This window comes from Macaca thibetana, chromosome 11 (genome assembly GCF_024542745.1).
Source record: "Macaca thibetana thibetana isolate TM-01 chromosome 11, ASM2454274v1, whole genome shotgun sequence".
In the NCBI taxonomy this organism is placed as follows: domain Eukaryota; kingdom Metazoa; phylum Chordata; class Mammalia; order Primates; family Cercopithecidae; genus Macaca; species Macaca thibetana.
In genome coordinates this window covers 50,429,721-50,453,910 of record NC_065588.1, presented here as the reverse complement: position 1 = coordinate 50,453,910, position 24,190 = coordinate 50,429,721, and the positions used below count along the sequence as shown (strand labels likewise).

Below are 24,190 nucleotides of genomic sequence, written 5' to 3'. Positions count from 1 at the left end.
CCTTTAGGTTCTTTCTTAAGAATCCAACTAATCTGGTGTTCCGCCTTGTAGCCTTCTATAAAGTCTGACCATTCACTTGGTTGATGATTAATGATTCAGCTAGTAATTATTAAACAGAAAGGAATCAGAAATAAGAATCATAAATTTAAACAAAATATTTCATGTTCTTAATGCTAACCTTGAAGGTAAAACAGTAGGAAGGAAGGAAAAACAGTGTTGCTATTTGTTTTGTTCTTTTAAAGAATGAAGAAGTCAGACTTCTGGTCCTTGTGTAAGCTCTGTCCCTGACAGGGTTTCTCAAACTTTTCTGCCAAAGTCCCTTTGATATTAGAGGCAGGAGGGTAAACTTGAACCCCAGCAGTCTGGCGGCTTGCCCTGAAGGGCAATTATTTCTTTTTTTAAAAAAAAGCCATTTTAAATTAAAGAATAGGTTACTTCATATTCATTATTTGCATTATATAAATATAGGATTTTTTATTAATAAGTAAATAAGAGCCGATTCTTTTGTGGCCTTAAGTTTCAGCTCTAAAATGATGCAAAGTGCATTTTATAATATAGTATATTTTATACATCTTAATATAAAAATGATGTTTTAAACCATTTGCCATCAAAAAACCTCTGTGGCCCTTGGAGAGGCTTTTTATTTTTTTTTTATTTTTTTTTATTTTTATTTATTTATTTTTTTTGAGACGGAGTCTCACGCTGTTGCCCAGGCTGGAGTGCAGTGGCGCGATCTCGGCTCACTGCAAGCTCCGCCTCCCGGGTTCCCGCCATTCTCCTGCCTCAGCCTCCTGAGTAGCTGGGACTACAGGCGCCCGCCACCGCGCCCGGCTAATTTTTTGTATTTTTAGTAGAGACGGGGTTTCACTGTGGTCTCGATCTCCTGACCTTGTGATCCGCCCGCCTCGGCCTCCCAAAGTGCTGGGATTACAGGCTTGAGCCACCGCGCCCGGCCATGGAGAGGCTTTTTATACATCCTGGGACACCATCAGCGTGCAGCGACTGCAGCGTGGCCGGGGGTACTTGTACCCAGGTGAGAGTGTGCTACAGAGTGTGCTGGTTTGTTAAACTAGCTGCCACTGTCCCAGGTTATATCTTTAATGACTACCATTTAGTGAGTACTACTATGTACCTGACTCTATGCCAAATGCTTTTATATGCATATGCCATTTACATTCTCACAACCACCTGCCTAAGGCCACACAGCTGTAAGGTGGCAGAGTAAGGATTGAAACACTTGTCTGCTTGGTTCCAAAGCCAACTGTGGCCCCCTGCTGACTCTTAGAGGCCAAGGCTGAAGCCCCTGGCTGAGTGAGTGGTGGGACCTGGGGAAAGGACTGCTGTGGTGCATCTGGAAAGAGCGTGGGGGGCGGTCCGAAGGTAGTGCCTTATCTCAATTGATAGTGCACAGTCAGTTATAGATCAGACTCCTTGTTTTGCTCTTTCCCCCTTCTCACTACTGCACTTGACTAGTCTTTAAAAAAAAATACATACAATGCAGGTCTAATATGAGAAATGTCAGAAAACCTAGGCTTAGGTCTAGCTCTGCCTTTGACTAGCTATAGGTTCTTCAGGGAGGCCCTCAGCCCCATCTAGAAATGGGACTAAAAAGGTCTGTGAAGGGGACAATGGAAAAAAGATGAATGTTGAGCCACATCCCAGGCTCCTTTCTTGCTCCACTGCTTATCACCTGTGTCATCTTAGGCACATCACTATGACTCTAAGTCTGTTTCCTCACTTCTAAAATGTGAAGAACAAACCCACCTCACAGGGCTACCGTGGATGAAGAATAATACACATGAAACACCTGGAACAGAGTTTACATGTAGTAGTTGCTCAATAAATGCTTCCCAATAGTAGTTATCCTTGTAACAGCAGTATTAGCAATACTGAAGTATTATTATATAAAGTAGTATTAGCAATGCTACTAAAGTATTCATATTTTAAAATTGTGATTATTAAAGTGAGAGAAATGTATGAAAGAAATACGACAAATGAAGGTAATCCCTTAAAAATAAGGAGCTAGGCTCACTGCAAAAATAAGGAGCGGTGGCTCACGCCTGTAATCCCAGCACTTTGGGAGGCTGAGGTGGGTGGATCACCTGAGGTCAAGAGTTCGAGACCAGCCTGACCAACATGGAGAAACCCCATCTCTACTAAAAACACAAAAAATTAGCTGGGTGTGGTGGCAGGCGCCTGTAGTCCCAGCTACTCGGGAGGCTGAGGCAGGAGAATGGCATGAACCTGGGAGGCGGAGCTTGCAGTGAGCCGAGATTGTGTCACTGCACTCCAGCCTGGGCGATAGAGCAAGACTCCGTCTAAAAAAAAAAAGGAGCTGGAGAAGGCCCACCTTAATGTACACCAAAATAGTTCTGCTGGTTGAAGGCCTGGAGTTCCCTGTAATGAGTGGGGAAGGGGATTAGCCTGGGGAAATAATGCCTGGGGCAAGTTGAAGCAGAGTTTGGGAAGATCCAGGTCCCTCTGCTGAGCCAGTTTGGAGGACAGAGCCTGACCCTCCATGAAGAGAGACTCTCAAGGTCTCTTTTAGCTTTAACATTGGCTAAGTGTGATTCTATGACTCAACCAGTCTGTTCTAATTCCTCGGTGTGGGCAGGACATGAAAGACCACCCACCAGGATCTCAGTGAACTTATGTGGCCCCCACCTTGGCAGCCACACACAGGCACTTCCCAGAGTCTCAGTGATGACGATTCTCTCTAATGGGAGCCCAAGCCTTAACCAAAGACCACCTCTCCATCTTTCTGCTGAGGCCTTGCAGGTCAGCCTAGAGGGAGTTTTCCAGAGCAGGTGGCTTCCTGAGTGGCCAAGATCATGTGGGCAGGATAGTTTCTCTTCTCGCTGGGCCTTTCCCCTCTAAGCTGGTGTCCCAGGCACTTCTCTCAGTTTGGAAATCAGATTATTTATGGTTTATTTTTGACACCAGATCATCGCTGCCCAAGTTTCATCAATTTGTCACTGTTTTTATTGTCAGCAATTGCCCATAACTGGAGCACATTTAAAATGTCATTGATCTTGGTATTACAGTGTCATAATCTGACAGTAATAGGTGTAGCCAGCACAGGAAGCCCAGGCCCTGAGATTGATGGCGTTCAGCACACCAATTATATTCTGTCCATCTAAGTGATAAAAGAGTACGTAGGAGGCATTCAATAGATAAATTAGATATCGCTCCCAATTATGTCCCTTTATTTTATGGAGTCATATGCTCCCCTTAGAACTTTTTTTCTTCATTTGGCTTGTAAAGGGGAATTACTTGACCCCCCCTAAAGACTGGGGCTACCTCCCCTGCCTGCCCCAACTTGGGTTCTACCTTGATCCCTTCTGACTGGCTCATAGTCTCTCACCTGGGCTTTCTCTGGAACTCACCTAGGAGTTCCCCAGTGTGGTGGGTCCACAGGTGTAGAGGGAAGGAGGCAGAGGTGCTTCACCATCTGGGAAGGAGTTGGGTCAGGCCTTTGGGAAGGACTAGGAAGTCTGGCAATGCCTTTAATGTGACACCGCCCAAATAAATGAGACCGGGAGAGGGGCTGGAAAATGGGTAAAAATCCTCCAGTCCGGACAACAGAGCCTTCAAATTAGGACAATGAATAACTGGCTGTGGCTGGGGAGGAAGAGGATGGTAAAAAGGTTTTCGGTCCTTAGGAAGTGAATTCATCCATCCCTCTACCTCCACTCCAGACTGGGTGGGGCCAATTCGAGCCCTTCCTCGGAAGAAACTCCCAGAATCTTCCACATCCCCATTCTGATCCATATCAGATGACTTCCTCAGCTCAAGTCCTAGCTCTGCCACTGTGGTAGGGGCATAATGCCAGGTTTCCTGGGGGAGGCAGAAGGCTCCTGTTTGAGAAAATCCCCAAGAATGGTTCATTTCCAAGAAGAGAGCTCACCCGAGGCAGGGAAGGGCCTGGCCAAGGAATAGAGGTACAGTGAAGGCGTAACTTTATTGGGGGCCTGGTTTATAAGCATCTTAAACTCTGAGGACAGCCTTGACCTGGTCCAGATCCCTGTTCCCCCATCCCCCAAAGCCAGCAGGAAACACGGCAGAGGCCGAGACACCAAGTAGTAAACAGTGATCTAGGTCTATTGATCAAGCTTTCAAAGAGAAAGTGTCCATGGGCTGGGCTGCTCCCCATTGCCCCGTTGCCATCTCAATGTTATAAATAATTCTGGCACTAAGTGCCCTGTTACACCGAGGGGAAGTAGTTCTTACAGCGTGAAACCTGAGGAAGAGTCATGGGAGGAGGGGTGACTGGGGACAGGGGTAGAGATGGGGAGCGATCACCCTAAGGCTCCTCAACTACACCCCTAGGCTGGTGATAGATGAATTTCTGGAGCAGAGGATGGCATTTCAAGTGAAATGTTTACAGGAAATGCGTGTGATTTAAACGTCTTGGCTGATGAGCACCAGCCAGCTGGGGGGAGACGGCAGGCTAGGAGTGGAGGAATCAAAAGCCCAGAGGCCCCCAGTGTTAAGTAGCTGTCTGAAGCTCCGCTCAAACACACGCACCCGCTTTGGTCTTAACATGTTTTTAAGAGCAGGTTATGATTTCCTTGAGGGCGGCTCAGATTAAGACTAGAGTGGAGCCCCCAGCTGAGCACCTTCAATAACTGTCCATCACATCCTCTTTAGAAACAGCAGCCTCTTCCCCTTGGCTCAGGGACCCTGTAACTGGGGAGGGCTGTGAAGCTGCGTGGCTTGTCAGCCTGTTCCCAGGCAGCACGGGGCCTGTCTGCCTTTTGCCTGGGGTCCTGCCTCGGATCCCAGGAACAGAGATTGAGCCCCACCCTCGGAGAGCTCTCAGCCTTCAAGAAAAGAGAAAACATACAACCTAGAAAAGAAGAGAGGAAGTAATGAGAGCAAAAGGATGGAAGCCAAGGAAGGGGAAAGTGTCACCAAATCCAGAATTTGGGCCTTTCTCACCACATGCACTGCTGCCATCCTGGTCCAAGCCACTCATTTCTCACCTGGATTAGTGCAATGACCTTTCAACAAGTCTCCCTGCATCTTCCCTTGGCCCCCTGTAATCTATTCTCAAAATAAAAAACAGAAGGACTATTTAAAAACTGAAGTCCAGGCCGGGTGTGGTGGCTCACGACTAATCCCAGCACTTTGGGAGGCCAAGGTGGGTGAATCACGAGGTCAGGAGTTCAAGACCAGCCTGGCCAAGATGGTAAAACCCCATCTCTCTACTAAAACTACAAAAATTAGCTGCGCACGGTGGCAGGTGCCTGTAATCTCAGCTACTTGGGAGGCTGAGGCAGAAGAATCACTTGAACCTGGGTGGCAGAAGTTGCAGCGAGTTGAAATTGTGCCACTGCATTCCAGCCTGGGTGACAGAGTGAGACTCTGTCTCAAAACAAAACAAAACAAAACAAAACAAAAACCCTGAAGTCCAATCATATCTTTCCTCTCTACTTCACTCAGAGTAAAAAGCAAAGTCCTTAAATTGACTTATGAGGCCAAACATCGTATGTTCCCTCCTTACCTCTCTGATGCCATCTCCTCCCTCTCTTACTCGCTCCCACAGACTTGCCAGGTATGTTCCCGCCTCAGGGCCTTAGCACCAGCCATTCCCTCTACTTGGGATATTCTTGCCAAGATGTCTATGGGGCTTACTTCCTCTGTCACCTCTAAGTCTTTGTTCAAATACCATATTCTCAGCGAGATCTCCTTGACTACCATATTGAAAACCTCAGACTTCCCCTCCATGCCAATCCTTCTGTACTTGATCTATTCCTTTTCTGTAACAATTATCACTTTCTAATATATGATATAATTTACTCATTTAGTAAGAATATTGTTCATTATCTGTCTCTCTCTCCTAGAATGTAAACTCCACACAGGCGGGGGTCTTTCTCTGTTTTGATCACCAACGTATTCTAAGAACTTGGAATAGTGCTCAATAATAATTGCTTAGTGAGTAAATGCAAAGGATGAGGTTCACCGGTTGGGGGGGCGGTTTGGAGAAGAGAACAGAGGGGAGGCCATCCCAGGCTTGGGGTGAACTTGTGCCTTATCTCACAGCAGGCCATGTGTGAGGATCTGAGAGTCAGAGTGTTGGGCACAAGTTCAAGAGTCAGGCTAGGGCATCACCCAAAATGGAGAGATTCAGTTAACAAAGAGACTAGCCTGGATTTACCTCCAGAATATGGTGGATGACTTGGCTTTAGGTTGGGATCTTACCATCTTCACGACCAAAGCATACTTGGGGATAATAATACCAAAGGGATGTGCAGGGCAAGAATGAGGTGGTTGGGAATGGAGGCAGGCTGGGAATTCAGGTGGGGGAGCATAGCTGAAAGAACAGGCATGTGTCTTCTAAGTCTGGAAAAAAGATTGATGTGGAATTAGAGGGCCTGAAGGACAATTGTGTGTGCAAGTAGGAGGAAGAGCCTGGGTCACCAGAAGCTATCATCTCCAAGAGCAGGTTCCATCTCCACTGAGGGCAGAATCAAAAGCCATGGGCTGCACCTAAAGTCGAAGGAACTAGCATGAGACATCAAGAAAGGCCTCTCAACGATGTGACAGGTGGTGGATGGGAAGCAGCAGGCCTTGTTCTCTGGAAAACTTGAGCAGGACCTAACTGGGTGCACACCTGAGCCAGGCTAACCCAGAGGGCACTGTGAGGCCCGGAGGTGGGGGGGGCAGTGTGGTACCAGAGCCCCGGAGAGGGCTCCTGCCTCTGCCTGGCTCCCAGCTCCATCCTCTCACCTGCAAGGCTTCTGAGCCTCTAAGCATGCAGATATGTCCCCTTTCCTGACCTCAAGTTTCTGCATCTGCTCAGAGTGGAAACTGAGAGTACTTAGCATTCCAAGGCCCCACCAGTCCAGGGGCAGGGGCCAAAACATGTGTACCACCTCTCCTCAGAATATTAGTGCTCAGCTCGGTTTTGTGGTGGCCTCAGGGTACAAGCCAGGAGAAGTAGAAAATACCTTTGGAGGTTATACAATTCAGGGGTTACTGCAGTTAAAATTGAGTGAGGACATGGGTGTACTGGGAGTTCTGAGGTTCCGGGGAGACTTACTTGTCACTGTATAACTTTTGGTGCCTTTTGAGTTTTGAACCATGTACATGTATTTCCTATTTAAAAAACATAAAACAATTAAAATCAGATGAAAGCAACAACAATAATAACAACAAAGAACAGGTCTAGGGAAGCGGGAACTTGATGCCTCCAATTGCTACCCTGGAGGCAATGACCTGCCTCTTCTTGCCCATGTGTACCCTCCTCCTCATCTGGCATCTCCATTCTCTGGAGGCTCAGAGAGGGGTGTGGCTGGCCTGATGTCACCCAGCATCTAAGACTAGCAAAATTCTGGGGCTTAGGTGTCCAGACTCTCAGTGTTGTCTTTCTTTTCTGATCCTCAATGGCCCCATCTACTCATTGACCTCTCTGTGTTTTTGGCAGAACTTCGCATATGCTACAAATCAACCTCCAATGGGTTATTTTTAAAACCATATGGTCTTAAATGCCATCTTTCCCAGGAAGTAATCTCTTTCCTTAAAGGGAAAGAGATGACAGCTCTCCTCTCCCCCTGGTGTGGTGTCTGATGGTTCATTCCCTCCCTTCCTGCCTCCCTCCTCCCTAACACCCTCTACCACTAAAGTGGCTCTCCACTGAAACTTGGCCCTGTCTCTGATGAGATATGTGACCTTGAGCAAGTCATTTAACCTTCCTGTGAGTCTGTTTCTTCATCTATAATTGAGGATCCTGACCTTCCTCCCATGGCTCTTCACTTATCCATTTGTACAGCAAGCATGTATTCTGTGCCTGGTGCTGAACTTGGCACTGAGGATCACACAAGACAATGTATGTGAAGTTAATACAGAGACACAGAGAGTTACTGCCAAGGCCTCCTTCCTTGGATGCTGTTCTGGGCTGGGTGCTCCAACCCCCTTATTTGGCATGCCCTTGGAGGAACTGCTTCACAGTCTACTCCAAACCTCTCAACTTCCAGCATTGCTCCTGGGCTGAAGCCGATGTCTTGCTCTGCATGAAGGGTCGGGGGTGCAGAAATAGCCTATTTCCCAGGCTTTTTCATTTGGTTAGATCCTTAGGCACCACTTTGCCTACAAGAAGGAATGCTGCTGAAATCTGTCTGCTGGTCTTCAGTGTGGAATTTTAGGAGCGTCCACCTCTCTCGCCCTCTGTGGGCCTTTTCCTGGGAGTTGGGCTGGAACAAGGGGTAGGAAATGGAATCTATTCATGTCCTCACTCTGCTCATTTCTCTCCTTTCCTGAATCCCATGCATCCACGGAGATTGGTACAGTGGCTAAGATTCTGGGATCGGAAACTCACATTTGTCTCCCTCCAAATGTAAGCTGGGTTGTGTAGGAAAGATGGTCCCTTCTTTAAAATGAACACCACCATCTCAGAGTATACAGGAGCTTACTTCAGACAGAGGAGGCAGAGCTGCCTTCCAGAGCTCTTGGCAGGAGGCTGTCCCCACTCCCTGCCTGACCGCCGAGGATTGGGTGAGTATCACTGGGAGGGAAGGTTGTTTGTAGAAAAAATGTGCTGCTTCAGCCCTGGTCATTGCTGATGGAGCACGGCAGCAAGGAAGGTCAAGTCTAGACTAAGGAGGTACTTCTGGTTGTCAGGGACTGGGTTTAAGGTGAGAGGTTAGTTGAAACTACTCAGACATGGTCTTCCCAGAGCAAGGAGGAAGGATGAGATGATCTGGGAGTTGTGAAGGACTCAGGGACTCCACGATGGTTGCAGAGCTGGCAGTGACTGGGAGGATGCCAGGGAGATATCAGTTCACTCATGTCTAGAGCAGAAACCCCATGGACAGAGACCAGGTATCTGGAACCCGAACATTCCCAGCACAATGCCTCCCACAAGGCCAACTGGAGACTGAGGAGGACAAGTCCTTCCCTGGAAGATGGTGCCAACACTGTGCTCCCAGAAGGACAGCTACTTTAAAGCCCCAGCAAGAAAATGGTCCCAGACTGTGGGACCTGGAAGTACTTCTTCATGTCCAGCCTCAATCCTACTTACCACAGCTCGACTGGATCTCAGTGCAACCTGTGGGATTTGTCCATGCCTAGAGGAGAAACCCAGCAAGGAATATGGGCTTTGCTTCTAGGCCTACCCTGTTGGCTGTGGGAGATAGAACAAGTTGGCCAGTTTGGCCAACTTGTCAAGTACCTGTCTCCACGCCTGGGGAGTCCCCTGGAAAGTGGAGAGGGGCGATCTTCCAGGGAACTGCCACCCTGCATGAGGAGATAAGTGGAACAGCAGAGGGCAAGGAGGGTTCAGTGGCCAGGACAGGTGGGGCTCAGGGAGTTCCTTCCGGCTGGGGGTGAGGGAGCTTCCTGGACGCTCAGCCCCTCCAACCCCCTGAGGAAAGACTGTAGCTTCTGGAGGGCAGGAGCTGATCCTGAGTCATCTTAGCAGCCCAGTGCCCAGGACACAGCAGATGCTCAAAACACATGGGTTGAATGAATGAGCCTGGCGTCAAGAGCCCGCCCAGCCAGCAGCTGGAGTGGGTCTTTGGATAAGGGATTCCCCTCTCTGGGCCTCCATTTCTTCATTTGTAGAATGAGGGGCTGCAGTAGATTGTCTCTAAGGTTTTGTCGGCCCCTGACGATCTGCGGTTTCCTATTTCCCTGCTCTCTCATCAATTCCTTTCCAATTCTCTTTCCCTTTACAGCTTCTCTTTTCCTTTCCCTTTAAGTCCTTTTCTTCCACTAACCCCCAATCTCTGCACCCCCGTTTTCAATCTCTCCCCTCCCCAATTTCTCTGGCTTTCCCCTTTACAGGTATTTCTTCCTCTGCTTCTGGTAACTCCCCACATCACTGCCCTTCCCTGCTGCCTTCTGTGTTCTGCACTCCCTGGCCCCCAAAAGCCGCCCATTCTAGTGCCCCTTTCATCCACCTTAGATCCCAGATGCGGGAGATTGGAAGAAAAGGAGGACGGTCCTAAAGCAGCCTCTCCCCTGCCCCTACAGTGGCCCCACCGCGATGTCCTCGTCCCCCCCGCCCCACCCCCTCCCCGCCACGCCTCTCCCTCAGCAGCCGGTGCCGCACTGCGCCCTCGCCCCAAGCTAATGCGATCTGGAGAGACCCGGGCGGGCGGCGGGCAGTCTGGCCCAGCGTCCCGGGCTGCGCTGATGGATGGTCCCCTGACAGTAATCGCAGAATGAGGACGCGCTGGCGACGCTCTCGCCCGAGGCCCCGCTGTTTGGCGAGCCCGGGAGTCCCTCCCTCCGCAGCATCTGCCTTCCGGGCCGGGCGCTCTCAACTCACTCGGCTTTGCGGGAGGCTCAAAGCCTCAGGTTAGGGCAGAGGTGGGGGCTTCCTCTGCTTTCTCTTTCCCAAGACACTGGTTTCTGTTTGGTAACAGAACCCTCCTTGGATCCACGCTGCTTCTGTGATTCTGAACAAGCCACCCAACTCCTGGAGGCTCAGTTCTCCCTTCTGTATAATGGCCTTTAAAGCCAGGTGGAGTGCTGGGGGCATGGGAGATAGTACTGAGGAAAATGACGCTCTCTCTTAAGTAGAAATCGAATTTCACTTTTAGTTTACAATGCTCGGAATAATCTGGGCTACATGTGCGAAGCCGAGTAAGAGCTGAGTGGCTACTCACACACAGAATATATATATATATATATATATATTTTTTTTTTTTTCTTTTCTTTTCTTTTTAAAATTTATTTATTATTATTATACTTTAAGTTGTAGGGTACATGTGCATAACGTGCAGGTTTGTTACATATGTATACTTGTGCCTTGTTGGTGTGCTGCACCCATCAACTCGTCATTTACATCAGGTATAACTCCCAATGCAATCCCTCCCCCTCCCCCCTCCCCATGATAGGCCCCGGTGTACATATACATAATGTTTTTAGCATACCAGTACTGCTTAGACGTCTTTAAAGAGAACACCAGCCCAGGTACTTCTCCAGGGAGGCGGCTGTCTCCAGCAGGACTTTTTCTCCCCTCTGCTGAGGTCACCTACCTGTCTAAGCCCCCAGACCCCATCTATTCTGGGGTTCCCCTGCAATCCAGGGCCAGGCTGAGGTGGTATGCGGGAAGACCTCCCTTTGGGAAATGTTTCTGGATAATTTCCAAACTCCTTGCCCATGTTCTCCCCACCTCACCCACATTCAGATAACACAGGGTTCTAAGGCTCCTTCACTTCTCCACCCCCACGGGATACTCCTTGGGCCTGGACCTGTGGAGGGGCTGGGAGGTGGGATCCAGAACCAATTACAATTCTGAACGCACACCCAGCTGCCTCCTCACTCCCTTCTAACCTTTCCCTCTCGTCAGAAGCCAAATTGAGTTAGTCTTGAGTTTTGATTTAATTCCCGAAATGGAGTCATAATCTGCTTAGTGTCCTTTTTCCCAAGTCCTAGATACTGAAGTGTGTGTGTCTGTCAGGGGGAGTTAAAAGAGCAGCTCTGTGACCTTTGGAGGACCCTCAGACTCATTCACCTCCCAAACACCACGAAAGAGCAGGAGACACCATGGCCCTGAGTTGCTGGGGAGTATGGTGATGGTACTGACAACTCACATTTACTAGGCACTTACCACATGCCAGGACTGAGACAGGTGCTATGCACGCATTTCTCACTTAATTCTCACAACTACCTTTCAGGTAGGTACCATTCATATCCCCAATTTACAGATGAAGAAACTGAGGCTTAGCGAGGTTAAGTCGTTTATGTTCCATCTTACAGTGATTACAGACAGTCCTCGACTTATGACAGTTTGACTTACAATTTCTCAGCTTTATGATGGTGCCGAAGTGATATGCATTCATTAGATACTGTACTTCTAATACTCATACAACCATTCTGTTTTTCACTTTCAGTATAGTATAACATGTTGAATCTCATGTTGAATACGTGAGATGAATAAATATCTCATGTTGAATACATAAGATAGTCAACACTTTATTATAAAATAGGCTTTGTGCTAGATGATCTTGCCCAATTGTAGGCTGATGAAAGTGTTCTGAGCACTTTAAGGTAGGCAAGGCTGAGCTATGATATTTGGTGAGTTAGGTGTATGAAATGCATATCCACCTTACAATATTTTCAACTTACTACAGCTTTATCGGGACACAGCCTCATCATAAGTCAAGGAGAGTCTATTATTAAATGGCAGAGCCCAAATTTGAAACTACACAGTCAAGACTGCAGAGCCTGTGCCCTTAACCACTTAGTTGTGCGACTCCTGGCAAGGTATTTAACTTCTACACACCCTGTTCTCTCATTTACAAAACACAGATAAGTAGGGATAATAAGATATTCCCTTCAAAGAATTATGTTGATTAATTGAGCTAAGGCATTCGCCATACTCACAGTAAGCATTCAGCAGTTTAGGTGCCCTACACACTGGGACAGGGTTGAGGAAGGGAAGGGGTACAATCCAATGGGCTATTAATTATTCATTGTTACTGTTGATAATAATAGTTATCATGCATTGAGAACCAACTGAGCATAGGCCACCCTACAAGGTAAAAAATATGTCTGTTTTACAGATGAAGAAACTGAGTTTCACATAAATTAGGTAAATTACCTAAAGCCATCCAGTTAATAAGTGACAGAACAGAGCTTGTGTTCAAACACTGGGCCCCTGACTCCAAAGCCTGCGGCTCCCAGCAGCCCCAGGGTCACCAAAAACTGGCCTCTCCTGGGGGAGGTCAGAGCTGAGGCCAACAAGCCCAAGTCACACCCTTTACCACCTGGGACCTGATTTTCTCCAGGTGAGCAATGTTTTCTTAAAAGAACAGGAAGACAGTAAATAATTAACCAAGACAGTTTCTCCCTCCCTGAAGCCAAGGTAGAAGAACCTCCCCCCTACAGCCAACCCCCACTCTCCTCACTCCTCTTTCCTCTGTGCTCAAGTTTGTGGCCATTAAATAGAAGAGGAGAAAGTTTGAACCAGGCATGAAATATTTATCAGTTAATTACAATATGCAGATTCTGTTCCTAGGGGTGATTTATCTGTTTGGAAATATAGGAAAAGATCCTGGAAACTTGTATCCTAATTGCTTGGCCTATTATTGTAGCAACCAGGTAGAAACTCTATTTACTATGTAGCTACAAATTTTCCCACTACTGGAGGTATCTGCCTCTGCTTCTATCACTGGTGGTCTGGGGACCATATGCTTTTCTGATAAGAGATGAGCCTCTTAGAGGTCAATTTGTCGATTCCTCTGTCTCCTCTTGGGGTGGCCCCTTTCTAAATTCTAATAGCTATAGGAAATGAAAAGGGTGAGAGTCTCTGAAATTCTGGGATCTCAAAAGAAGCTAATTCTAAGTGAAAACCTCCCTGACTGAAGCAGTGCCACTGGTGAGGGGATGTCCCAGTTTGAGAAGCAGCTCTCAGCTGAGTATCCCTCCCCTCCCTTGCTCTGGCAGAAGTGTCAGCCCTCCCCTTACCTCTTGTATCATTTCCTAGGGTCTGCATCTCAACCTCTGGCTACACATTAGCAACCTGCGGAGTTTTAAAAATCCAGATGCCCAGGCCCTACTACAGGTCAACCAAATTGGAATCTCTGGAGGTGGGACCCAGGCATCAGTATTTTTAAAAACTTGTGGCTGGGCATGGTGCCTCACACCTGTAATCCCAGCACGTTGGGAGGCCGAGGCGGGCGGATCACCTGAGGTCAGGAGTTCGAAACCAGCCTGGCCAACATGGTGAAACCCTGTCTTTATTAAAAATACAAAAATGAGCCAGGTATGGTGGCAGGCACCTGCAATCCCAGCTACTTGGGAGGCTGCGGCAGGGATAATTGCTTGAACCCAGGAGGCAGAGGTTGCAGTGAGCCGAGATGTGCCACTGCACTCCAGTCTGGGCAATAGAGCAAGACGCCATCTCAAAAACAAAATCAAACAATCAAAAAAACTCACCGGGGGTTCCAATGTGCAGCGAAAGTTGGTACCCTCTAGAGCTAATAGAAGAGTATCACTGCCCGGTAAATGGGCCCTGCTTATCTGCAAGACCATGTTATTTTTATCCCTCCCTCTCTGGTGCTGGAGGAGGCAATTCCTTCACTTATATTGGAATCTGAAGAACATCTCTTTCTTTCTTCACAAGAAGCTTGTAACACAATAACTACCATTTATCAAGCCCCTGCTGAATGCTTGGATCTATGCAAATAAAATTTAATCTGATCTACAGAACAACTCTATAAGGTCAGTGGGTATGTCTATTTTATGGATGGCTCAGAGACGTTAAGTAATTTGCCCAAGTTTGTACAACTAGCAAGTGTCAGATCAGGGACTTGAATCACAAACCCATGCTTTTAACCACTGTGGTACACCACCTCTCAGTTTCTCAAGGCCGGAAGGGAAGGGCTTCAGGTCCATCATCTGAAGTGCTTACTGAATGTCTTGGGGAGGGAAAGAAGAGAGAAGCGAGGAGAAGTATAGGGAAGCAGGCAGGGGTTACACATGCATAGGCCATGGAGGGCAGAATGGCGGCTGGGAAAGACTGAAGAGAGTCTGTGGGGCTAAAAGGAGGTACCCGAAAGAGGGTGTGGTAAGCTGACACGTGCATGGGAAGGGGGCAGTGGCTATGGAGACAGCTGGGGAGTGGGCGCCAGCAGTTGGAACATCCAGAACAGTGAGTAGTACCCATCATGGACTGGGTGGTTGGGGAGTGGGAGGGACCTCGTGTCAGAGGAGGGGTCTTTGTGAGCGTGCAGCAGTGAGGAATGCTCCCACATGAATACTAAGGGCAAGAAGAAGAGAAAGGGCCAGAGGGGGCTGGGTGATGTTTAGCTGCTGGGGTGATTAATGGGGGTGAACGGAGGGTGAAACTCAAACCCTTCAACAAAGATGGCGGGGAATGGTTGTCCAAGAACAACAGTGCACTGTTTCATGGAGAAAGCCAATGTCCAGGGGAGGGGTGGCTGAGGAGGACACCAGGCGCAGTTGCTCCTTCCCTTTTTTCCCAAGTTCTCTTTATTTACCATCAAACAGTAGAGTAAACTATATTAGCCAGTTCCAGGGGACCCTCTGGATGGACTTCTTACCTGCCTCCTGGCTTGGGAGAGACCAAGGAATGTTGGCGTGGCTTGGGGAAAGAGTGAGCGAGGTCTGGGCTGAAAGCTGAGATGACTCCATGGACCACCCCCTGGTGGGGCACAAAATGGTGATGTGCTGACAGAGTCACTGGCTCCCTCTGGACCAGACAGGCACTGAGAGACACATGGGGGTTGGGACTTCAGGTGTCCTGTAGAAAGTGGTAGTGTTCTTACAGCAGTTTTTAAAGCAGCCCTGGCCTCAGGGAGGGACGCAGGGCTCCTTTTCTGTGAGAGAGAGTTAGGGGAACAAGGAGAGAGGGCTTCCCATGGCCCTGGTTTCAAGGTGTTGACCTGGGTTTGAAGAATGGAGACAAAAGTTGTGAAGTAACAGGTTTAAGCCACTCTCCCCTCATTTCCTACTTCTGTCTCTTTCTCTAGGTACAGCTGTTGGGAGCTGCCTTTCCTGCCCTCAATCTCCCTGCCTGTAGTTTCAGAGGGAAGAAGAGGGGAAAAAAAGGATGAAGAGAATTGTTTCAGTGCTGGGGGAGGTGAGCTTATAGCAGGGATTTAGATGGGAATTACCTCATGGGAAAGGAGCAATTTTCTTCCTCTCCAGGCCTCTCACAGATGTGAAACAACTGGCAGATCCCACTTTCCCACCCCTAACCATCCGAGGGGATGATGTGTCTTGAAACCTGTGCCTCTCAATTGAGAGGCTGGTGGGGGAAAGAGAGGTCAGGAAAACGGGCCAGATGAGTGTTCTGGGGTCCCCAGAGAGTTGAGGGAGGCTAGCATCTCCTTAGGGTAAGGAAGGTAAAATGCCCATTCCTGATCCCAGATTGCTTAGCTACTGTGCCTGGGAGTCCTCCCATCTGGCCTTAATTCCTGTCTCCACACGCAGCTTGGCCAAGTTTCTTCCCCTACTGGAGTCTCACTCCTAATCTCCTACTCTCTCTCTCCAGGAACCTACAAAGCACTTTGAAATCTGAAATTAGCGGGAGGTGGCTGTATTGCACAAATACTCTGAGGTGCAACATGACTTGACTGGTAATGAGGCAACCATCCCACATAGGGCAGAGTTCAAGGACTGCCTTCAAGAGGGGCTGGCCTCAGTTTGCCTGTTACAGAAGCCACGGGCTAACAGAGGCTGCCCTCTGCCTCACAAAGAATGAGATAAATGGGTGCACTGGAAAGCAATGGTCACAATCAAGTCTTAATGATGAATTAATAATTCATAATTACTCCAGACTTGCAGATAAGCACAAGCCCACTGGAATTATTTCCCAGGGAGGAACACAGAAAGGGTGGGAAGGTGACTTCAGTACAGACATTACTTCCAGAGGCTGTTAAGTTCGTTCCTCTGCTTGCCAACCAGAACCTGGAAGAGATTCATTAGCTTCCTTGGCTAATTCCTCCTAACAGTTACCACTCCCTGAGCTTCTAAACTGTGCCATATTGCCCCTCTGTTCTTCCTAAGGCCAGAGGACCATTCCTGCCAAAGTGACCTCAGAGCCTGGACTCTGGATTTCTGGGGTCTCTCTGTTCTCTGCTCCCCATTCTGCTATTTACATACGAGGTCCCCCGTAGGAGGGCCTGGTGCTAGGTGTCCTGGCAAGATGTGGACATCTTTCTGGCTCTTCTCCCTCTCTTATCTAAGTCCTCACATTGTGGGAAAACACCTCCCTAACTCTATGTGGAAAGAGAAGCACGGAGTGCCCCTTCTAGCGTGGATGCCTTTGGTTCCCAGATCTGGATTTGAGGGGCTGGCTCTATCTCTTAGGAAAATATTTACCTAGCATTGATAATGGTAATGGGGCCTATTTAGGGCTAGGGAGGCACACCCAACTCCACACCCAGCTCTCTGCTGTTCCCCTTCCCAGTGCACACAATCCCAAATTCCCACTCCAGAAAAATTTTAAAACACGTATCTTAAAAAAAAAAAAAACCTCAAAGAGCCAAGCAGACCCTCAGCTTCAAGGTATCTCCTCTCTCTCTCTTTCTCTCTATCTCTCTCTGAATCTACAAAGAAGGAGTGAGTTTTGTTTCTCCAAGTACTCAGAGCCTTAGACCACAAAGGAGCCTTATATCCTGGTCTTTAGGAGATCTTTGACCACCATCTCTGCTGTGGCACGACCTTTTTCAAAATGCTAGAAAGAAGAGAGACTGGCTCTTGGACCAAGGGGATTTGGGATTAGAAAGGACTTCCAGTTCTACAGATTTCCTTCCCATTAGCCTCTTCATGTGCATCAAATGTAAATGGCAGGCTAAACCTACAGAATGAAGAGAGTTGAAAGACTGGGGCCTAAAAATACCCTTGTCCAAATCTGTGGGTGCAGGAGCACATTGAAAAGCAGTTACCCAGCCTGGCGGTGTGGCACATGCCTGCAGTCTCACATACTTAGGAGGTTAAGGTGGAAGGACTACTTGAGCCCAGCAGTTTGAGGCTTCAGTGAACCATGATGGTGCCACGACACTCCGGCCTGGGCAACAGAACTGGACCCCATTTCCAAAAAAAAAAAAAAAGTGGTTACCCAGGTAAGGTGGATGATCAACCAAGTATACCCAGTGAGAAGCACACAAACCTCACCTTTTACCCAAACTCTCTCCCTTTCCTGGCCCATTTCCGGTTTCTAGAGGAGGATCAGTTACGGGGTGTGACCCAAGTTACCCAGATAATTAACTGTGAAAGGACGAGTTTTGTTTTTTTCCCACTCCTTTGGCCTCTAAATATGAGAGATCTTTACATCTCTTCCCTAGCTCCCTCCTAGTCTCTACCCTCTTCCCAACACGCACTCAAATCCCAGCAACAAAAAATCCTAAATATAGGAAGACAAACCTTCCTGACCTACCATTTTGGCCCACCTGCAACCCCTGTCCCCCGCCCCCCCCAATTTTTTTTCTGTCCTGAGCGTCTGCTCTTCACTTCAAAAAAAAAAAAAAAAAAAAAGAAGAAGAAGGAATTTTCAATAGTCCCACTTGTCAAGCGAAGACCATCTTTTAACCTTCAACAGCAGCGAAAGCCGTGTGAACTCTCGGTGAACCAAGATTGAAGTCATAAATCACGCGTACAAAGGCGGCTGCGGAGGCTGGCGCGGGCTGCTGCACCTTTAACGCTTTCTGGGGCTGACAGGCGGCGGCCCAGCTAAAGTTCACAGCGCCCGGGGAGGGCCCGCCTCCGCCTCCCCTCCCGCCCCCGCCTCCCCTCCCCCAGCCCGACCCCGGCCCCCGGTCCCGGACCGGCCCGCCGCGCGGCCGCCTGAGCTGCGAGCTGAGGAGGCCCCTTAGCTGTTCCCGCAAAGGGCGGGGGGCGCATTTTCTCTCCTGCCAGCCCGCTCCATCCTGGTCGTTTATTCCCGGCCTCCCCTCACCCCCAACCCCCACAGCCTGCTGTATGTAAATAGGCAAATAGATCTACACGGACACAATAATTTAGCTTGTTTGGTCTTTGGCATTTTCTACAAGACCCCAAGAGATGGACTTTCCTCTCCCCTTCCTCCTTTTAGAACTGGCATCCTTCATCTCTGTCTATGCAGGCCCAATTATACAGATCCTCGGGGCTCCAATAGGGTCTGAGTCATTGGAACCAGGAACACCTGGCTGAAACATTCCACATAATTAGATTTTCTTTTTCTTTACCTTTTCTTTCTTTCTTTCTTTCTTTTTTTTTTTTTTTTTTTAATAAGAGGTCTAAAATTAGCCTTTTCGACTGGGGCGGAGTAGCTGGGGTGGGGGAAAGGAACACCTTCATGCAACTTCCAGCTTTCAGTCCCTTGGAAAGATCTCCAAGTTCCCCCGAGCCGCCGGGACTTCCTTTCCTCGATCTCTCGGCCGCCTCCTCCTCCTTCTCCGATCTTGTGTGTGTTTTTTTTTTTTTCCCCCTCCCCTCACTGTCTTCTCTGCGGTTTAATTAAAGTTCAGCGACTCCACTTGCCTCTCCTCTCATTTCTTTCGGAAAGCGGAAACCAGACGACCCAGCGGCCACGGGCCGAGCCGCCCCAACTCAACCCCAGCAGGACGCTGGAGGGGCCTCCCTCGCCTGCCTCCCTTCGCCGGCGCTGGCCTCCCGCACCCGGGTCTGCAGTCCCTCCGCCATCTCGCAGGTGTGCAGCCGCTAGGCCTGGGGGGCCCGAATGACGGGCTGGATAGGAATGCCTTCATGTTTCCCAAGACCCCCGGGCTTGCTCCACAAAGTTTGGAGGGTGGGTACACCCCGATCCAGGCAAGTTGCTCCCCCAAACCCATGACTGACTAATCTGATATGACAAAAGCCCATGATGGATTTGGTATATGTTAATTCACAATGCCCTTTCCTCCAGAATTTAACTATAAGTTAATACACACCGGAAACCACGCGCAAACACGCTCCTTAATGGGCTTAGGTATTAGCGAGTCCTAACGATGCATACAAATGTGCTCTGCGCTCTGTAGGCCCCTCAAGATTTATGGGCCTTGAGCTCTCTGAAGCTGTAAACAAGGAGGAAAAAAAAAAAAAAAAAAAAAAAAGAGAAAGCGAAAGCGACTGGGGGGAAGAGACAGAGGCCTGACTCGCCCCTCCAGGTTGTGGGAGAGAAGGGATTCTTTACGTATTTTCCTTTCCTTGCAAGCTCGGTGCGTGTGGGTTTTGGCGTTGGTCTGGGGGTGGTGTTCTGCCTGAATACTGGCGTGCGTGGGCAGTGTGTTGTTTGCGTGCTGGGGTAGGATGCCTGCCTCTTTGGATTGCAGTGCAGGGGCCTGAACACAGCAGGCATTTGTGAGCATATATGTGTGAGTGTGTGTACTGCGTTTGTGTGTGTGTGTGTGTGTGTGAGAGAGAGAGAGAGAGAGAGAGACAGAGAGAGAGAGAGAGAGAGGCAGGCTTCCCCCTGGGCCAGGCTGCTGTCCCCTGAACGTGGTGAACAAATCTCTAACAACAATCATAATAACAATAAATAATGAATAATAATAATAAAACAGTAGTTAACAGTCCCTCCATAACAGGATAACAATAAAATGCAAGAGGAAATATTTTGAGGTGGAGACAGGAAGGAGTCAGGATCACAGCATCTGAGGTGGAGATAGGAAAAGAAGGGAGGAAGAAAGCTTCTCAATATGCCCTTGAGGGGCTGGGGTTGGGAACCCCTTTCCCAGACAAGGGACAGAAGAGGGGAAGGAGAGCCAGGAGACCACTCTTTATTGCTTTTTTTCTCAGGCTTCTGCTTTGTGCGATCAGGGAAGGGATCCCACATATGGGGATGGTTAATGGCTTTTGGGACTCTCTAGGAGCCCCTGTTTTAAGGAGGAGGCCAAATGTGCAGGGTCAGGCCAAGGGGCAGAGATGAATGAGGCGATGACCACAGCCTTGATCCGGCAGGAGCGCAGAGATGCCCGGGAGAACGGGCCCCGGACGGAAGCAGAAAAACACTTATGGCCGCCGGGGAGTGGGGAGAGCCAGGCTAGGGCTCCGGCAGGCCCAGGTCCCTTTCTAGGCTCTTTATTTAAAAATGTAAAAGGAGGGGTTGAGGCGCCTTGAATTTTCCTTCGCGAGCTTGGAGACTAGCCGATTTTTCATGAAGGAAGCAAAGACTTCGGTCCCGGATCCTGCAACATCCACGTCATTCTCTCCAGGTACAGTTTTCCGGTCATTTAATTAGTTTGTTTACTTGGGGGAGATGGCAGTCACAGGCGTAGAGATAGTAAGTATGCTAGAGAGGGAGCCGCCCCACAGTTTCGGGTCTAACGAAATCCCTCCTTTCAAAACAATTGCACCCCCAATAAAAATAAAATTAAAGAGGAATATAGAAACACAAATTAGCCAACTTTTTTAAAAGAGAAAAAAGAAAGGAAAATCATCGTAACAAGTGAGCGTGAGAACTTCTAAAAGATTTGTCACAAACCCTTTCAGAGATCTGGATTCTTTTTCAGTAGCCGGTGACCCATTTGGTCTGAAAAGAGAAATACACTATCCACTGAGTCACTTATTTAAAGCCAGCCCTGGTGCTGAAAGCCCTGGGTGCCTTCGCATTTGAGAACAACAACGGGTGGAGGACGCTGCAATATCTAATCGGACAAAACAGCAATAAAATAAGACGGGCGGAAGCGCTGAGCGCAGGGCTAGGGCCCAGGTTTTGTGTTCCAGGCCGCCGGCAAGGCACCGGCCCCGGGCGATGGGGCGCCGGGCGGTCAGGCACGGGCTGGCGACTCCGCTCGGCCTCCGCAGCCCGACCTGCAGCCCCTTTCCCCAAGCCTCTGCGCCTGGTGGGCTCTCTCCGCTCCGACGCCAGCTCGGGGCTTCCCTGTTGAGAGTGTTTTAGGCCGGAGAAGGGCCAAACGACTCAAGCCAGACTCTGCTTTTTCATTTTCTCCCTTAGGCCTCTCCACTTGCCCGAGCTCTCAGCCACCAGGAGACTGACAGAAGGGGCTTCTGGGCTGCGTTGGGAGCGGGCACTGTCCCCCACCCACTCCTGTTCTGTTTCCCAAAGTCCAGCGACCTCCGACTCTCCTTGGGGGGAAAAATACCAGTACCCAGATACCTCTGCACCCTGTTATATGACTCGGCTTGCTTCAGGAATATCTTACAAAGAAGAAGAAGAAGAAAGAACGGCTTGGAGTCATGTTTACATCTAGTTCTACTGATCCGTTCACATCTGGAGAGTTTATTTATAACTCCCTCTATAACTCTCTGTTTGGAGGCACTGGTGGCTCTATTGACAGACTGATGTCTAGGAAATATTGCTCTATGTCTAACCGTACCTAAATGTGCTGTGAAATATAATTATTTCCATTGTATTTGTGCATATACAGTAGTTATAAGAGCAGATTTATATATGGGAAAATATACGACTCTCTTACAGCCATCCGGCTTTATGTACATTTGATATCCTGACAGATTTATATCTCTGAACAGCTATATAGATAAAAATGTATATTGTTAGAATTATGTATCAGGAGATATATACTTATTGATTGTGAAATAGAGTAGTTAGAGCATTCACTTAGAGCCATATATGGCTATGGAGACGTTTCTATATTATTATCGCTATATATAGGCATATCTGTTTATAACTACATAGTTATAAAAATAGACATAAATAATTATAGTCCTATATGTGCATGCTGCAGTCTCTCTCTAGAGTTATAGACACTTTCAAATATAACTCTATAGAGAGATCTGTATGTATATAAGGTGTAATTATCTTGTGATGTGTGTGCGTTAGGACTTAGGCCCGTCTGTCTCAGAACAGACATATTTATATGTAGGAGCTGGGAAAGACTTGTTCACAGATATCTGCAGAGGGCCAACTGGAAACGCCGTATCTGCCCTCTAGGAAACCAGCTAGCAGAGTTGTGTACTTATGGAGGGATGGAGTTACAAAAGGGTAAATAGAGCTCAGGGAGCCTCAAGGAGGGAGGTGAATGGAGGGTGGGTGGGCTCCGTTTGAACAGATAGCGGGAGGAAAGGGGTAAACACCAGTACCCACCAGAAGGTGAGAACCGGTTTTGTGAGGGGCTGGCGCAGAAGGTGGACAAGGAGCTTGTAAAACGGGAAGCAGCGAACAGTCCTGCCATCTCACCCTGAGACACTCCACCGAGGAAGCAGCCTTCAGTTTGGCTTTTAGTGCATTGAAAGATAGGGACTGTCGTGTCCCTCCTGCAGTCCTAGCGCGTTTCTGTTGAACCCTAATTTTTAGATCTCAAAGAGTGGGCTTCAGAGATAAAGAGATTTAGGCAGGGACAGGGCGGGGAGCGTGGGGTGTACTTTCACTTTCTGATAAGTGAGGTAATCCAGGAAAGTGAGTTAATTTGGCCAAAATAAAGCTTGTTTTTATCTGGGCCTCCTGTGCCCTGGCGGGGACGTAGGATGGGACCAGAACCTGGTGGACTGCGGTGTGAATTTGCAAGAATTGGACCTGCTCTGATGGGGGCTTGGGGAGATTGTGCTCACCACCCGCCCTCCTTCTCTGAAGCCTGAGTGGCCTAATTCCCTCTGGGCACAGAGGGACTCCTTCAGCTCCCTAACAGTGCTGCCCTGGGTCTTTTCAGGGAGAATTTGACTTAAGGAGCAGGGAACATGGACTTACCCCACTAGATTTCACTTCTCCCATTCACAGCCACACCACTCTTACGTCAGTCTCCTTCCAGGCGCCACTGGGCCAGGGCTCCACAATTCTTCCCCTGCTACTAACCAACCCAGTGGGGAAATACCTCCCACCACTGCCAGTTTTTTTTTTTTTTTTTTTTTTTTTTTAAACCAGGGAGTTACGGATAACTTCATTGAATGTGTGAAGGAGTTGTCCTGAACGCAGGCTTAGTGGCCAACCTGGCCTCCAGGATCTCTAGGATGCTAGGAAGGGAGTGTAGACCCTTGGACCAGGCTAACCACCGTGTGCCACCCTCCACACACCCCTGCCCACAGGACTAGGAATTCCTGCAGTGCAGGGACTCTGTCTGCTGCCTGGCACAGAATGGTTGCCCAAACATACTTGTTGAGGTAAACGGAACGGTAGTCAATACAAAAACTCACCCTCACTCTGCACACCACCATAGCCACTGCTGGCTAGCAGGCACCCTAGCCAGGCTGGGAGATAACATGGCAGCTTGTAGCAGCTTGGGTTTTGACCAGGTCAGTGGTTAGTAGGGTGGGAGAGCATCCTGAGCCTAGGATGGGGCAGGGACTGGAGCAAGGCACCTGAAGTCCGGAAATTTGGTGGTAAGCCAAGGCAGACCCACCTCCCCAGTGCACTTGTGCTTTCTATCTCCAGTCTCCTGGCTCCCTGGACCCCCAAATTATGAAAACTAAACCAGAGCTGAGACCTGGGCTAGGAAGGAATTGCCTGTCAACCCGAGGGGTGCAAAGAGGAACCACCACTGGCTCCGCTGAGAAATCCACAAATAAAACAAAAATAAATCAGGGCGAGACCGACAATCTGGCTGAAGGAAAGCTTTCTCTCTATGCCTCAGCCCTGCTCCGGGCTGCCAAACAGATCAGGCTTAAATTTTTAATTTAATAGTTAAAAAATTTTAACAATTTAACTATAGAAAGAATTTAAAGAATTTTCTATAGTTAAATTGAATTTTCTGATCCAGTAATGCCCCAATCAGATTGTTTCATTTTTATTATTATTATTATCATCAGTGTCCCCTTTTTGGTCCCCTATAAAATGGTCCCTTTCGGGAGTTTGGAGCCAGGCCAGGCACTGTCGGTG

General features: G+C 48.6%; 3 protein-coding genes across 6 annotated transcripts in view; 2 read left to right on the top strand and 1 right to left on the bottom strand.

Moving 5' to 3' along the window:
- ATP5MC2 (ATP synthase membrane subunit c locus 2) overlaps nt 1-24,190 on the top strand; it is a 497,231-nt gene that overhangs the window by 49,277 nt on the left and 423,764 nt on the right. Inside the window, exon 1 of one of the 4 annotated variants that reach the window (XM_050749057.1) lies at nt 1,328-1,331. The exons of 2 other annotated variants lie outside the window; for them this stretch is intronic. The gene's annotated coding sequence lies outside the window, so the exon portion shown is untranslated. Of the gene's footprint in view, nt 1-1,327; nt 1,332-9,128; nt 9,135-24,190 lie in introns of those variants that run through there. One more of the 4 variants, XM_050749062.1, reaches the window with a different exon arrangement.
- HNRNPA1 (heterogeneous nuclear ribonucleoprotein A1) overlaps nt 1-24,190 on the bottom strand; it is a 414,942-nt gene that overhangs the window by 192,073 nt on the left and 198,679 nt on the right. The gene's annotated exons all lie outside the window — the stretch shown is intronic.
- CALCOCO1 (calcium binding and coiled-coil domain 1) overlaps nt 5,623-24,190 on the top strand; it is a 394,782-nt gene continuing 376,214 nt past the window's right edge. Inside the window, exon 1 of the mRNA XM_050748869.1 lies at nt 5,623-5,632. The gene's annotated coding sequence lies outside the window, so the exon portion shown is untranslated. The remainder of the gene's footprint in view (nt 5,633-24,190) is intronic.